Genomic DNA, 14,052 nt, shown 5'->3' on the forward strand with positions numbered 1-14,052 from the left:
ATAAATTGTACATATGAGCATTTTTTTTCATGACTTTGTCTGGGCTCCCCTGTGCCGAGCAACTGCCTTGTTTCCCAGTGCCTGAGTCCGACCCTGGATGCAATGAGGATGAATCTCACAGCGGGGAATGAGAAAAATGACAGTGGCCCCTCACCGTGACCCATAGGGGCCCCCTGGTGGCCTTCTCACAGAAAGGCAGGGTATCCTCAGATCGCCTCTTCATCTCAAGGCTGTGATGGCTTCCCGTCCTTTTTTCCTGCCCCGTCGAGCATCTGTGTGCCTGGTGACACTCAGGAACCCAGAGGAACTCAAAGAGCTTCTATATCCTTATGGCTCAGCGAGGTGGGGGGGGCTCCAATCAGCGAACAGCCGTCACCATAGCCGACAGTGTTCTGTTGGCTACACATACAAGAGATTCACAAACAAGAGGAGGCCATTTGGCCCATCAAGCTCGTTTGGGGAGAACTCAATAAATAGCTCAGAGTTAGTTATCTAGCTCTGATTTAAAGGAACCCAAGGTTTTAGTTTGCACTACACAAACAGGAAGACCAACCACACACTGTGTAAAGAAATGCTTTCTCAAGTCCAGTTTAAAATGTTCTCCAACTAATTTCCACCTATGACCACGAGTTCTTATATTTGAACTAGTATTGAAGTAGCTATTTAGTTGAACAGCATCTATACCTGTTAGAATCTTATATACCTGGATCATGTCCCCCTTTAGTCTCCTTTGCACATGGCTGAACAGATTTAGCTCAGCTAACCTCTCCTCATACGACATTATTTTAAGACCAGGAATCATTCTTGTAGCCCCACGTTGAACCCCTTCTACGGAAGCAATGTCCGTTTTAAGATAAGATGACCAAAATTACACACAATATTCTAGGTGGGGTCTTATCAAGGAATTGTATAATCTTAGCATCACCTCCCTTGACTTAAATTCCACACACCTAGAGATGTAACCCAGTATCCTATTGGTCTATTTAATTGCTTCCCCACACTGGCGAGAGTGGGACCATGGAAGCATCAACATACACACTGAGGTCTTTCTCATAATCAGCTATCTTTACTTCAGTGGAATCCATAAAATATCTGTACTTTATATTTCTGCTCCCTGTATGAATTACCTTATATTTGTCTACGTTAAATTTCATCTGCCAGGTATCAGGCCAGTCACTAATTAAATCAAGATCCCACTGTAGTCTCTGTGCTGCTAGTTCAGTATCTGCTACACCATGCACAAATTTAACCAGTTTACTGAATATATTTGTGTCAATATAGTTACTGTAAATTAGGAATGACAGTGGTCCTAAAATTGAACCCTGAAGTACCCTACTATGAACGCAGGCCCACTGTGACATTGTGCCTCTAATAACAACTGGCTATCAGTTCCTAAAATCCCTGCTGCATTCCTCTTAGTGAGTCTAATATTATTTTTAACTCAACCTGTACACTTAGATACTCCTGCTTTATTCCAACATCATTAGTTATTTTTCATTTGTGGAACAGAGCCCTTTTCCTCCTGGCTTTATTCTTAATTTCTGTAGTAAACCAGCTTCGTGGCAGTTTCCTAGATTTAATTTTGCTGGAAACAGGTATGAAGTCCTCTTGCGCTTGCAATAATGTGCTTTCCAGTTTCAGTCTCATACCATTAAAGTTAGCCTTCCTAACATTGTATATTTTTGTTTTGGACTTTGCTCCTCAGACACTAAAAGTAACCCCAAATATAACCATGTTATGATCACTACTGTCAAGTGGTTCTAAAACCTCAAATTTTCCAATCCTATCCTGGTTATTAGAGAATACAAGATCGAGAATGGCTTCTCCTCTGGTAGGGGTTTTAACAAACTGAGTGAAAAAGCAATCCTGTACCAATTCCACCATAATTTACAGTAGAGCCAGAGACTCTGTCCCACTGTATCCAAGGTAAATTAAAATCACCCATAACAACCACAGAATTTTTATTATTCATAATCCTGATATCGTTGTATAACATTCTGCTTTCCTCTGCAATTACATTAGGCATTCTGTAACAAACATTGACTATTAGGCTATTTGAGTATTGAGCCTACAGTTTTACCCATATACAATAGCTTCTGTACTTTTATTTGTATCAGTGGGTTCCTTTGCCTGCAAGTTTTCTTTTGCATATACTGCAACACCACCTGTGGCCCAGCGGATGGAGACGCTGTGCCTGTGTTCTGAAGATCGCTGGTTAAAATTCCAGGGTGGGGTAAGTGGTCTCTCTGCTGGACCCCTAGAGTAAGGCCTTTAACCCCCGACTGTTCCAAGGACTGACTGACCCTGCTTTCAATTGTAGGCAGAGGTGGAACGTTCAGATCCAGAAAGTACAAATCTAGACCAAGATTTTATTTCAACCAATCGGCTGAGTACTCTGTGAATGTGACTCTTTATGCTCAACTGGTTGGTTGGAACAAAGTCTTGGTCTGGATTTGTGCTTTCTGCCCCCTAAAGCAGCACCATCACCTCTAAACCATGAGCAGAAATGAAAGAGGATAACCTAGTCTCACACCACTTGAGTTCATTGGCTGATGTTCTGCTTGCTGATAAACACCTGGAGGAGGAAGGAAATGTGTATCCATACTATCAGTGGTGTGATGGTTTGTATCACAGCATGGACATGTGTGTGGGGGGGGGGGGGTGGATAATGGGTTGTCATCCAGGAATCAGAGCACTCTGTGGGAACAAAGACAGCTCCTACAGTACATTTGCATCTCTGCTCGGCAGTGACTCAATGGACCGACACTGACTCAATGAGATGGTGAGTCAAGGAAACTTTGGTAAGTAGGTGAGCTGCACTGCCCAGACCTCCCAGGGGCCATCACACTGGCCAATCTCCATCACTGACGCTCTCCCATGATGCACCAGGGCTCCTCTCAGGCCTCCACAAACACTCACAGGAGACAGAGGGCCAAAAAATGGATACAAATTGCAAAATGTCAAAAAACAACAAATATGAGAAATACTTATTTCAGATAAATACATCATTATGTTGTTTCCCTTTGTGCTGAAACTAAAACATGAACGAAGTCACTCTGCTTTGCATTGGCCAAGTCTGAGGATGTACAGAACATGCCTGGTGCAGAGCTCCCCCTAGAGGTACAGCTGAGAGGTGCAGTCCCCCACTTCACTTTCATGTGTTGATAGTTTGTCTGTGGGGGATCGATCCCCATGAATAATTGGACGTAGAGACCAGTTCCCTGCGTCCACTCGTGCTCTAACAGAAATGGGCACGAAAACGGCACATCAGTGAATCACTGAGCACCACGGGAGATGGAGCCGGCATGCCAGGCTGTACCCGGCCATGCGTACCAGCCCTCAGGCCTGCAGAGACAGCCTGCTCTGCCAGGCCCTCGTCCAGCTCATTTCCCTGAATAAATGCTGCCGGCCAAGAATGCACCCGATAGACCCCACACACCAAGCCAAACTCCAGATCACAAACAAAGCTACCTTAGCTATTGCAGAGCAGGGTTGCCAGCTCACACGCATCTGGCGTGACACTCACACTTTCAAGCTCTCAAGCAAGAAATCTAACAGCAAATCTATATTATTCCATTACAAACCTAAACTTAGCTACATGAAAAGCGTTAGGGTAGTTTGCAAACCCTACAGACTATTTACAAGGTAATAAAACTGTTACATACATGTAAATGCATGTGCATGTATGTGCATGTATGTGCAGACTTGTCTCGAATTGAATATCTCACTCCAGCCAGCTGACCAAAGTTGGCAACCCTGTAGAGGGTCAAGAAAAGATCCACTAAAAATCTTTTCTTACTGTAAATGAAAACTCACTCAACCATTTTTTATTGTTTTTCAGATGAAACCACCAGTTATCTAAAGCCAGGCTTCCATATCATATGTTAAGTGGCACCTTCAGAAAATTTTGATTAGTCTTAGTCTTTTGACAAAAATGCTGTTTAGTTATCCGATTTTTCTTTAGAATAGTGTTAGTCAAAGAAAATTACAGGATATTTAGTCGACTAAAACTACAATACATGCAGTCAATGAAACAAAGAGTCATTGTCTGATGCAGTTATCCAATTCTGGTCCCAGAGTACCAGAATCAAACACAGTTTGCATTTTTTCCTGTTTAATAGTTGTGTTTCTGCACGGAAATCTGCAAACTGTGTGGGATTGTGGCCCAACAGAACTGGAATTGGGGAACCCTGGTCTAATGCACCATCCTCACATTTCAAACAAAATTTCACCTAATATTCTGTGTACACACACACACACACAGAGATTGGTCTACCTCTGTCTGCTTTAGATTCCTGAAGGAAACATCTGTAAAGCTGTTATTATGGCATGACATTAGGTTTGAGTATGTGGTTTGTAAGGACACAGATTTAGCTGTTGTAAAAGTGATAATATGAAACACTGCACTAATTCAAAACTGACTTTATATGGACTGTATTTATCATTAAATAAAATAAAAATAAACCAAAATTTAGTCTCAAACAAAATACTTGCATATGATGCATCTTTATCATTCATCATTCGCATTATAAGGAAAAAAAGCAGTGCATCAAATATTAAGGGGTGGTTTAGAAGGGCAAGGAAATACTGTGATGCTTTGTCTCTTCCAGCTGCAAACCACATCTCCCCCACATCTTCCCCGCATCAAAGATTTCATGCATCGCTATTCACATCATATCAAATCATGTTCCTGTGTCTATTTAAACCTGCACTGTATGTAACCCAAACAGTCTACTGACTCACAGTCTACTGATCTGTAGTCCGATCTGCATCATCAAGACATTAACCCTCAGTGAGTCAAATCCCCTCCTGCAGCATTTCTAGTGCCTTGCAAATACACACCTACCTTTGATTTCTAACAGTCTCTGGCAAATATGGACGTTAACATCATTAACCCAAAGGCTGTCCCCTGGACAAGCTCATTACTCAAAGTGGGGTCAGAGATCAGATGGGGTCAAGTAGCATTTCTGTGCTGTGATGCATATGCTCTTGCCCAATTGTGTTCATGCACATGTGACTCACCTTCCTGCCATCCTACCTCTAACCATCTGGCCCAGGAACATGGAGGAGCTGGCTTGGGTTGCCCGTCTGGTTCCTTAAATAAACTTCAGCTGGTACAAAATGCAGCAGCCAGGGTTCTCACAAACACTAAAAAATTTGATCACATCACACCAGTCTTATCCTCCCTTCATTGGTTACCAGTTAAGTCTCGGATTGACTATAAAATACTGCTGTTAACCTATAAAGCACTGAATGGCCTTGCACCAGACTACCTTAATAATCTGCTGACCACATACAATCCCCCACGCTTGCTTCGATCTCAAGGTGCGGGATATCTGTTAGTACCTAGGGTAGAAAGATCTACGGCAGGCTGCAGAGCTTTCTCCTATAGAGCTCCTCAGCTGTGGAACGGTCTTCCACCGGATGTGCGGGTTTCAGGCTCACTTTCAATGTTCAAGTCTAGACTAAAAACACACCTTTTTAGTTTAGCTTATAGGGACACTAGTTCTAGCTAGCTTCTCACTCCCAGTTAAACCTATAGTGTGAGGTGTAGAGCTGGGTGGGGATCGGTGCCATTGGCTTTGGATAAACTGAATTGACAGTGCTGTCACTCTAGCTTCACAATTGCTTGTGGGATTGGAGTGCTGACATTTCAGGGACTCCCCATGCCTGCATTCCCACCTGCCTCTCCCTCCTACTTATGCTGCCATAGCCATATCTGCCGGAGCATTGCACTTCATATTGCACTCATCTAACTTTTAGCACTGCCTATAGTCTCCCTTACTTTGACTAATTGCATTTATTTCCACCACCTTCTCCTGGGTGGTGCTACCTGGAGCCTTCAATCTATCAAGATGTCCAGCACACCCTGCAACATGTGACGTCGCCACTGCCAATGACGACCGTGCATCCAGCTCGCCGTTCTGCCAGTGTCATCTTCCTTGTATGACCCGCTCCCTGCCTTCTGGCTGCCTGGCGATTGGAGGAAGTGTTGGCACCGGCTTGTCATCTCCCCCCTACTCTGCGTTTGTGTTTCAGACTACACTGTATTTGACTCTCCCTGCCGGCCCCTGGAGGATGGGCTCCCCCTTTGAGTCTGGTCCCTCCCAAGGTTTCTTCCTTCTAGGGAGTTTTTCCTTGCCACTGTCGCCTATGGCTTACTCACTGGGGGCTTTGGGTGGGGATGCTGTAAAGCGCTTTGGGACAATGTAATGTTGTGATAATGCGCTATACAAAAATAAATTTGTTGTTGTTGTTGTTGTCTGGCTCTTGTTCTGAGGAGTCTTCATTAACAGCAGGCCTACGGTGACGGCTCTGCGCTGCTATGAAATTCTTACGCCTGGTCAATGCAATGCAAGATTCCAACTCTCAATCTTGACCTTAAGAAATATTTTTCAACAAAATAATAAGGTAAAACACAGTCATTTATAATTTTATAAAGCTGCTGACAAAAGCCTGGATGACCTCTGTGTATTAACATATTATACATACACTTCAAGGGCAGATGTAGAGCCAAATATGTCAGGCATCTTGCCCTTGAAGACTGCAAATATGAACTGGATTCATGGTCTTCTCCAACAAGGAAGTTATATGCAATGGTGGGAAAGTGTGATGATTGAGGGGGTGGCTTGGAGGTTCTATGGAAGGTCCCTGTATGGACTGTGCAAGGAGTGTCCCACAGGGTGGCAGCCTATCAGACAACACATGACTTCACAGCTGGTAGGGAGCTGATTTATAGGGGCCTGCTGAGAAATAGCTGTGCCTCTCCAAAACCAGCATTCACTAGGGGGTTGGAGGGCGGTGAGAGGCTGAGTAAGCCAGCCAGGCGTTATCGTTCTCCAGTCCAAGAGGGACCAGTGATTTATGGGCCCTCAGGTGCTTGAACGTAAGATACAGCTATCTGACACGATCATATGACGTGTGTGGCTGCGGGAACGCCTTGCAGGGAATTGTGGGTTGGTTTTGTGCAGGACTCTGGCCACTGGCTACAAAAACATGACACAAGCCAACATGGGCTGGGGGGGTCGGGTCAGCCGCTGCTATGACTAAACATCTTGACATTAGACATGATAAGGAAACGCAGTTCAATATGAGGTCATAGCCATGGAGAAGATGAATAGAGATCCAAATAGCTTATACAAGACCTCCTCTCATTTACATTTATCCAGGTAACTCCAATGAGGCAAAAAGTTAGGCATTAACCCAAGCGGGGCTGCTTGCAGCAAGCTGTGCCCATTTAGCATGTAGGCAGAAGCGTTAGCCATGGTCTGCTAACCTCCAGGAAGGCTGAGAGTCCCGGTGCTCAGGCTGACCTAACAATCACCTGAAAGTCACTGCGAATGGACTTCACGGGCCGCCCTGCTGCCTCACATTTGGACCAAACCTGTCACCAGATCTTAGGCTCCACTGGCGAGCGTGAAGCGCGATCCCGGGCCAGATCCTCGGAGCACCTTAACGGGACAGAGGCGGGATGTGTTCCTGCCGCAGAAAAGCAGCCGCATCGCGGCCAAGAAGGAAAAGGCATTTCCTTGACTGACAGAGGCATGAATTCAGCACGGCTGGAAATGCTGAGAGACACAGCCCTGCGGTGACCCCAAATCCTCAGGTCATATTTGTTCTGCAAATAAGTGCAGTACAAGAAGGGGCCAAAAGGCACTTTGGATGGGACTCACTGAAATCCAAGTGTGTGGAGTGCAGTCCTGTCTATGAGAGGAGCTGCTTTGTCTCACACTCTCCTGGTCGAACCTAAATATAACCCAAATCCCTCCCACACTTCCCTGACCAAGTCTGTCCGGCTCTAGTGAGCACGCCTCATCAGAAGCACCTCGTGTCTGAAGGCCGCCGCATCTGTCTCGGCAAGTGCCTTTCCTCCCCTGATCTCCAGCGCTCTAAAGCTGCACGCAGTTGGTCAAGAGAACTTGGATGAGCTTCACCTCCAACTTACAGATGACAAATAACAGAGGAGAAATCACTCTCACCTGCTTTCTTTGAGAATGTACGCCCTGTGAACCAAGCCAAGGTAGCATGCCATCAGCCCCAAATATCACCATGACAGATAAGAGGCATGAAGTAGCTGGCCACTTAATTTAGTCAAAGAGATTAGATAAACTGCCATGAGGAACGAAGGGTATGTGTGACTGCCTAATTTGAGCTGTGCAACAGTGGCCTCTGCTGGCCACAGTATTTTTGCGCATATTACATGCGTGAGCTTGGACCAAGGGCAAGAGGGAAATCTTGGGCTATGAACCCCAAAATGTTCAACTAGGCAAGTTGTGGCAATTGGTGGTGAATGGGACTGGATAATGTGACTGTGATGTAAGTGTTGGCCATGTCAATGTGGATTCAAATCCTCGATGACTTTGATGGCACTGAACCCAGAGGACTGAAAAAAGAAACATATAGTTACCAAAAAAGAAAGCAAGGTCTCCTTGTCTCAGCCCCCTTTGAACATTGCATCCCTAAGAGGAGCCATTCCTGAGACATCTTCAGATCCTTCACCATGGTCTTTGGGATCAGGGACTGGATGGAACTGCTCTGGCCCTAAGCGAAGCTACTGCTCCAACTCTTGTGCATATCCTGGTGTGCGATGAATATTTATCATATTCTATAATGAGTCACACAACTTTGATCAAGGATATGAGATTCGAAATCAGCGATGCCAGACACACAAGGACCCCAAACGTAGGCACGGCCCCTGCCCAACCTGACAGATCAGAGAGTGTGTCATCACACACTGGATTCGCCATTGTGTACTATCACACACACCCACAGAAGACAACACACACTGTGTAGGAGAGCATGATTCTGCAGATATATCAGGTAATGAAGGCTGAAAAGACACAGCACTTTGAAATGTCTTGTTGTACCTAGCAAACGCCTCCATGGAGCACCATGAATAATACTTCATAAGGTAGTGTTGCCCCACTACATGTCCTCTATATATATACCAGCTGCTGATGTCTGCTCTAATGAGGAAAAGTGTCGGAATGGATCAACACCGCGGCCCTTATCAGTGTAACAGGTGCCGCTTGGCTAGCAGGTACCACAAAGGAGGGAAGTGGTCCCTATGTCTGGAGAAGGGCATGCTGGGGTGGGGGAGAGGTAGGCCACCTCCAAGAGCGATCACTTTGCCCCATATGGACAGCATGGTCACCGTGCCATGAGCTATGAAACCAGCACTATGCTAGCATCTTCATATGGTAGAAGACATCCACTGCCTCTCATGTCCGCCAGAGCACAGGCCTGCTGTGATGTCACTGAGGTGGGGGCGGTGAGTGGCTCAGCAGGCTGCCTCTGTCTGCGATCAGAAGATCACCAGTTCAAGTCCCAGCCTCAACAGAACAGTCACATGTCCATGCACCCTTAAGCAAGGCCCTTAACCCCCAGCTCCAGGGGTACTACACATGAACAAGCCCTGCACTGTGACCCCCACCCCCCCCCCACCCCCCCAAGCTATGGAGAGCAAGATGGGGTCAGCAAAAAAGCATCCCAATGTACCTGCAAATGGCAAATAAAGTATATATGTTTGTTTTGTTTGGAACCTCAGAGTTACTTTGTTACACATTTCACAAACTGCTAACTTTGCAGGCCAAGCTATCACATCCCACTCAGCATCCACCCAAACTCCCTTTCTCCTGACATAACACTCCTCAACAGGGAAACAGGGTCCTTTCCCAGAGCCCATAACTGCAGCCCTAAGTCCCAGTCTGGCCTCCCCAGGAGAAGTGCACCCAGGTGTCACTTGGTGGGGGAGGACTTCGCAGATCATTAGGGGTAGAGCAGAGGGGTGTCTGTCCGATGGCTTTAGCAGCTTCCCCTATCCCCAGCCATCTGAAATGGTTGGGCCTGCATACTAATCCAATTCTCCATCACTCCAATTTAGGAACCAGTGGGAAACAGTCAATCCACAGCGCCAAGATGTACTGGGCAATTGGAAAAGCTGGCCAGCACCAGAAGTCCATAAAAGTCTCAACTTTTCCTACCACATGAGTATTTTTTAAAAGAATAATGTTTTATTCTATAAAATATATGGGCTGTTGTACCAGCTTCCTGGACTGCTTTTCTTGCTGAATGTTTCAGTACTGATTGTCTGGGATTAGTTTTTGGGATGGATTTGAAACTGACTCCTACATCCAGTAAATCCCTGTTAGGAGCTTGGTTTTGCAGGCATTTTAATGGCCAAAACAGACCTAGGGATCACCTCCGCCCCTTTCCAACACACAATCTGACTCTGTTTCAGCAAGGTAGTCTTCTCAACCGCAAAGGCTACTCCGCAAGGTTTGAAAACGATGACATTGTACCCCCTAGTGACCAAATTTCAAGCATCTTAGAATCTGAGAAGTACAGTGACTGGACAATAAAACTGAAACACAGGCACAGTGTTTGAGTATCCACATCTATATTTGAATGGCCTGGTGTCCAGTCTTCACTGATTGCACAGTCCATCTGTAAGACCAGAGTGTGAAGGCTGAATTAGCAGAGCAGAGAACAGCACAGGCATACAGTACATAAAATATTGCAATCCACACAACATTTGGGAGACATATCAGAGTTCAAAAGAGGACATATTGTTGGTGTGCATCTCACTGGTGCATCTGTGACCAGGACAGCAAGTCTTTGTGCTGGATCGAGAGCCATGGTATCCGGGGTAATGTCAGTATTCCACCACGAAGGACGGACCACATCCAACAGGAGTAACTGTGGATGCAAGAGGAAGCTGTCTGAAAGGGAGGTCCGGGTACTAACCTGGATTGTACCCAAATAATCATATAACCACAGTTGGCCAACTCACTGCAGAATAAAAATGCACACCTCAACTCTCCAGCTTCCGCCAAAACTGTTCGTCAGGAGCTCCACAGGGTCAATATTCATGCTTAAGCTTCTATAACCAAACCTTTGGTCACTCGTGCCAATGCCAAACATCAGTTTCAATGGTGCCAGCAGTGTAAATCTCGGACTGTGGACAATGTGAAATGGGTATTGTTCTCTGATGAGTCCACCTCCACTGTCTTTCCCACACCTTGGAGAAAATCCCCTAAGAGGTTTAGTACCTGGACTATTGCATACCCAGAGTGCAGAACAGGGGTGGATCAGTGACAATATGGGCTGCGATATCATGGCATTCCCTAGGCCCACTACTTGTTCTAGATGGACGCGTCACAGCCAAGGACTACTGAACCATTCTGGAGGACCATGTTCACCCAGTGGTTCAAACATTGTACCCTGAAGGTGGTTTCATGTATCAGGATGATAATGCACCAATACACACAGCAAGGCTGGTGACAGTAGTTTGATGAAAGTGGAGTTGAACATCTCACACATTCTGCACAGTCACTGGACCTGAACATTATTGAGCCACTTTGGGGTGTTTAGGAGGAGCAAGTCAGGAAACATTTTCCTCCACCAGCATCACATAGCAACCTGGCCACTGTTCTGCAGGAGGAATGGCTCAAAATCCCTCTGGCGGCTGTGCAGGACTTCTACCTGTCATTCTCAGAATGAACTGATGCTGTACTGGCCACAGAAGGAGGTCCAACACCATACTAATAAATTATTATGGTCTAAAACCAGGAGTTTCTGATTCATTGTGGAAAATTACTTTGACCATTGGTTTGCTACTATTCATCAGTATGCCTTTATTTCCATGTAGTACAGGGGTGCCCAACTCCAGTCCTGGGGGGCCGGAGCCCTGTGTAGCTTAGTTCTTTCCCTGTTCCACCATAAGTTATTCAGCTCAAGAGCTGTGTGGTAATTAGCACAAGGAATTTAATCGGGTGTGTTAAATGAGGGGAAACCCAAAAATGTGCAGGGCTCTGGCCCCCCAGGACTGGAGTTGGTCACCCCTGATGTAGTACATTTGAATTTAGGGTTATACAGAACCACGCAGAACTATCATTACAGTTAGAATCTCCAGAATACCCCTGAGATCAATAAATTCTATCTTAGTCTTAATTTTTAAATATACTAGACATGGCCGTAGACAGGCGAAAGGACGTCTCAGAGAACTGAGGACTCTACAAGCAGGCAGAAGCAGTTCCTGCTTCAGTCTCCACTCTGCATTAAATATAGAGCTGCTGCTACGGAAACCTCAAACAAAGGCACTGAGGTATAGATCTAGTGCAAGGCCAATGCCTGCCGAGCCATACATCCCAAAGCACAGCACTCAAAGCAGAAAGGGTCCACTCACCACAGGAAGAAGGTGCCACACAGACAACTGTGAACGGGAAGATGAGGAGACCACAGGAAATGGCTACACCTCAAAAACACAGAAGCAGGTGATGACTCAAAGTCAGATGCAAAAAAAGCAGTGGAAAATGGCAGACAAATATATAATTGTGCAGTGGTGTACTCACCCCCAACAGGCAGATGTTGCATTAATCATAAGCACGACATGCCTGTGAAGATCCTCATCAGTTGCATGGAGTCCTGGGTAGAGAGGCCTGCTAAATGAGTCAATAATTAACACTTGTAAATTACTTATGCGATACGCTTATTACATTAACCCCAATAAAAACAGCTTTCAAGGAAGCATACATACGTACAATCCAAAGTAAATGTTACTCTACATATCAGCCACTAGAGGGCAGCACACCGTAATTCAGTCCAATGATCTTAAAATAATTAAACGTAACGCTTTTGTTTGCTAAATAATTATGAACTCTTAGCATCTCGCAGTTTAAGCATGTATAACAACGGTGCGTTAATGAAGAGGATTTATTAAAATTATTAACAGCATTATTTAAATAAATTATTTAAAAGGCGACACACGCCTTAAGGTTTAAAAACAGGACGACCAAGTCATGAATTCTTCCACTGAGCATACAGAATATTTTAAAGATTGGCTAGAAGAGAACTGCGCTTAAGATTGAACAAATGTTAAAATGTTCAAAACAATAGTATTATTTTCATGACAAAAGATGATACAGCAGGTAGATATTTTCAATATTCTCACTAACTACATATTTTCTGTTAATCTCTGGTTTTACAAAATATTTTTTTTAATTACTGGATAGATTAAACCTGACTGGAATAAAATGTATGTATCTATGTACGCATGTATGGGTAGGTCGGTAATAAAGAGCTTCAATACGGAAGATTATATACATTTCATACATGCATACACCTTGTTGACGTACGTCTATGTCGTACTGTACAATACCGCACGCTTAAGGTTAAATGTTATCTGAAACCCTCATCATGGTTCATGTTTGCCCTTCGTAATGGCAACTGTAAATATCTGAATCTGCAGTGGGGTTTTATATACAAGGCGCGTTTAAGGTGAGCAGCATGGGGTGGGGATAATGACCCAGGTTTGGTAACAGTGTATTATAGTGCTTAAACCTGCACAGAAGGGCAAGATCCTGCACTACAGCAGTTCACGCGAAAGGGCAATTTGGCTTGAAAGGCCATTTACCAGGTGCTAAGCACTCTGCCGAAAATCAATGACACTCAAAACCCGAAAGGCAGAACAGACCTCCGTTGCAGCGCTAGACCAGACTACCAAGTGCGGTGAATGAGGCCGCTCGACCGGGCACCGGGGAAAGGGCGCTGAGCTTTCCAGCATTTTCAATGTCGACCCACCTGGGGAAGGCGCGCCGACGCCTCTTGTTGTTCCAATTGCTCTTTGTGTGACAGCAGGGTCACCGCGACTCCTCCAGCACGGAGTGTCCATTGACCGTAAGCCTCTCTCAGGAAAGCCACCGGGATCTTGGGACTTCTATATGTCCATCGGACACAACGGGGTCATAAATCTCATTCATCACTGAAAGTGAAAATCGATCCGTTAATTTGTACGAGCATCGCGCTGCGCCCCTAAAGCCAGAAACTATACGGTTTCGCTGAACAACATAAGGTCGAAAACCGCATACAGATCTTTTTAACAACTACGTAAAATAATACTTCGAGTACAATTTGGGGCTGTTTACTGGTCACCAGTAAGAAACTTTGCAGGATGACCCTCGACAGCAAGTCATAGAATTGCAACTTGCAACACAAGTTCCCGGGACCCAACACGTGTACGAATACTCGAGGAGTGCTTCTCAATATGAATCG

General features: G+C 45.2%; 1 long non-coding RNA gene across 2 annotated transcripts; it reads right to left on the reverse strand.

Moving 5' to 3' along the window:
• Positions 1 to 10,308: 10,308 nt before the first annotated feature.
• On the reverse strand, positions 10,309 to 13,810 carry LOC111850321 (uncharacterized). Of its 2 annotated transcripts, none has more exons than XR_002839771.2 (5): positions 13,582 to 13,810; positions 12,354 to 12,440; positions 12,188 to 12,256; positions 10,588 to 10,698; positions 10,309 to 10,446 (listed from the first exon to the last, which is right to left on the reverse strand). It is a non-coding gene; the product is annotated as an uncharacterized lncRNA (long non-coding RNA). The 2 variants fall into 2 exon arrangements; XR_002839770.2 differs by having other exon boundaries at positions 12,354 to 12,443.
• Between the last annotated feature and the right edge of the window lie 242 nt (positions 13,811 to 14,052).

This window comes from Paramormyrops kingsleyae, chromosome 3 (assembly GCF_048594095.1).
Source record: "Paramormyrops kingsleyae isolate MSU_618 chromosome 3, PKINGS_0.4, whole genome shotgun sequence".
NCBI lineage: Eukaryota > Metazoa > Chordata > Actinopteri > Osteoglossiformes > Mormyridae > Paramormyrops > Paramormyrops kingsleyae.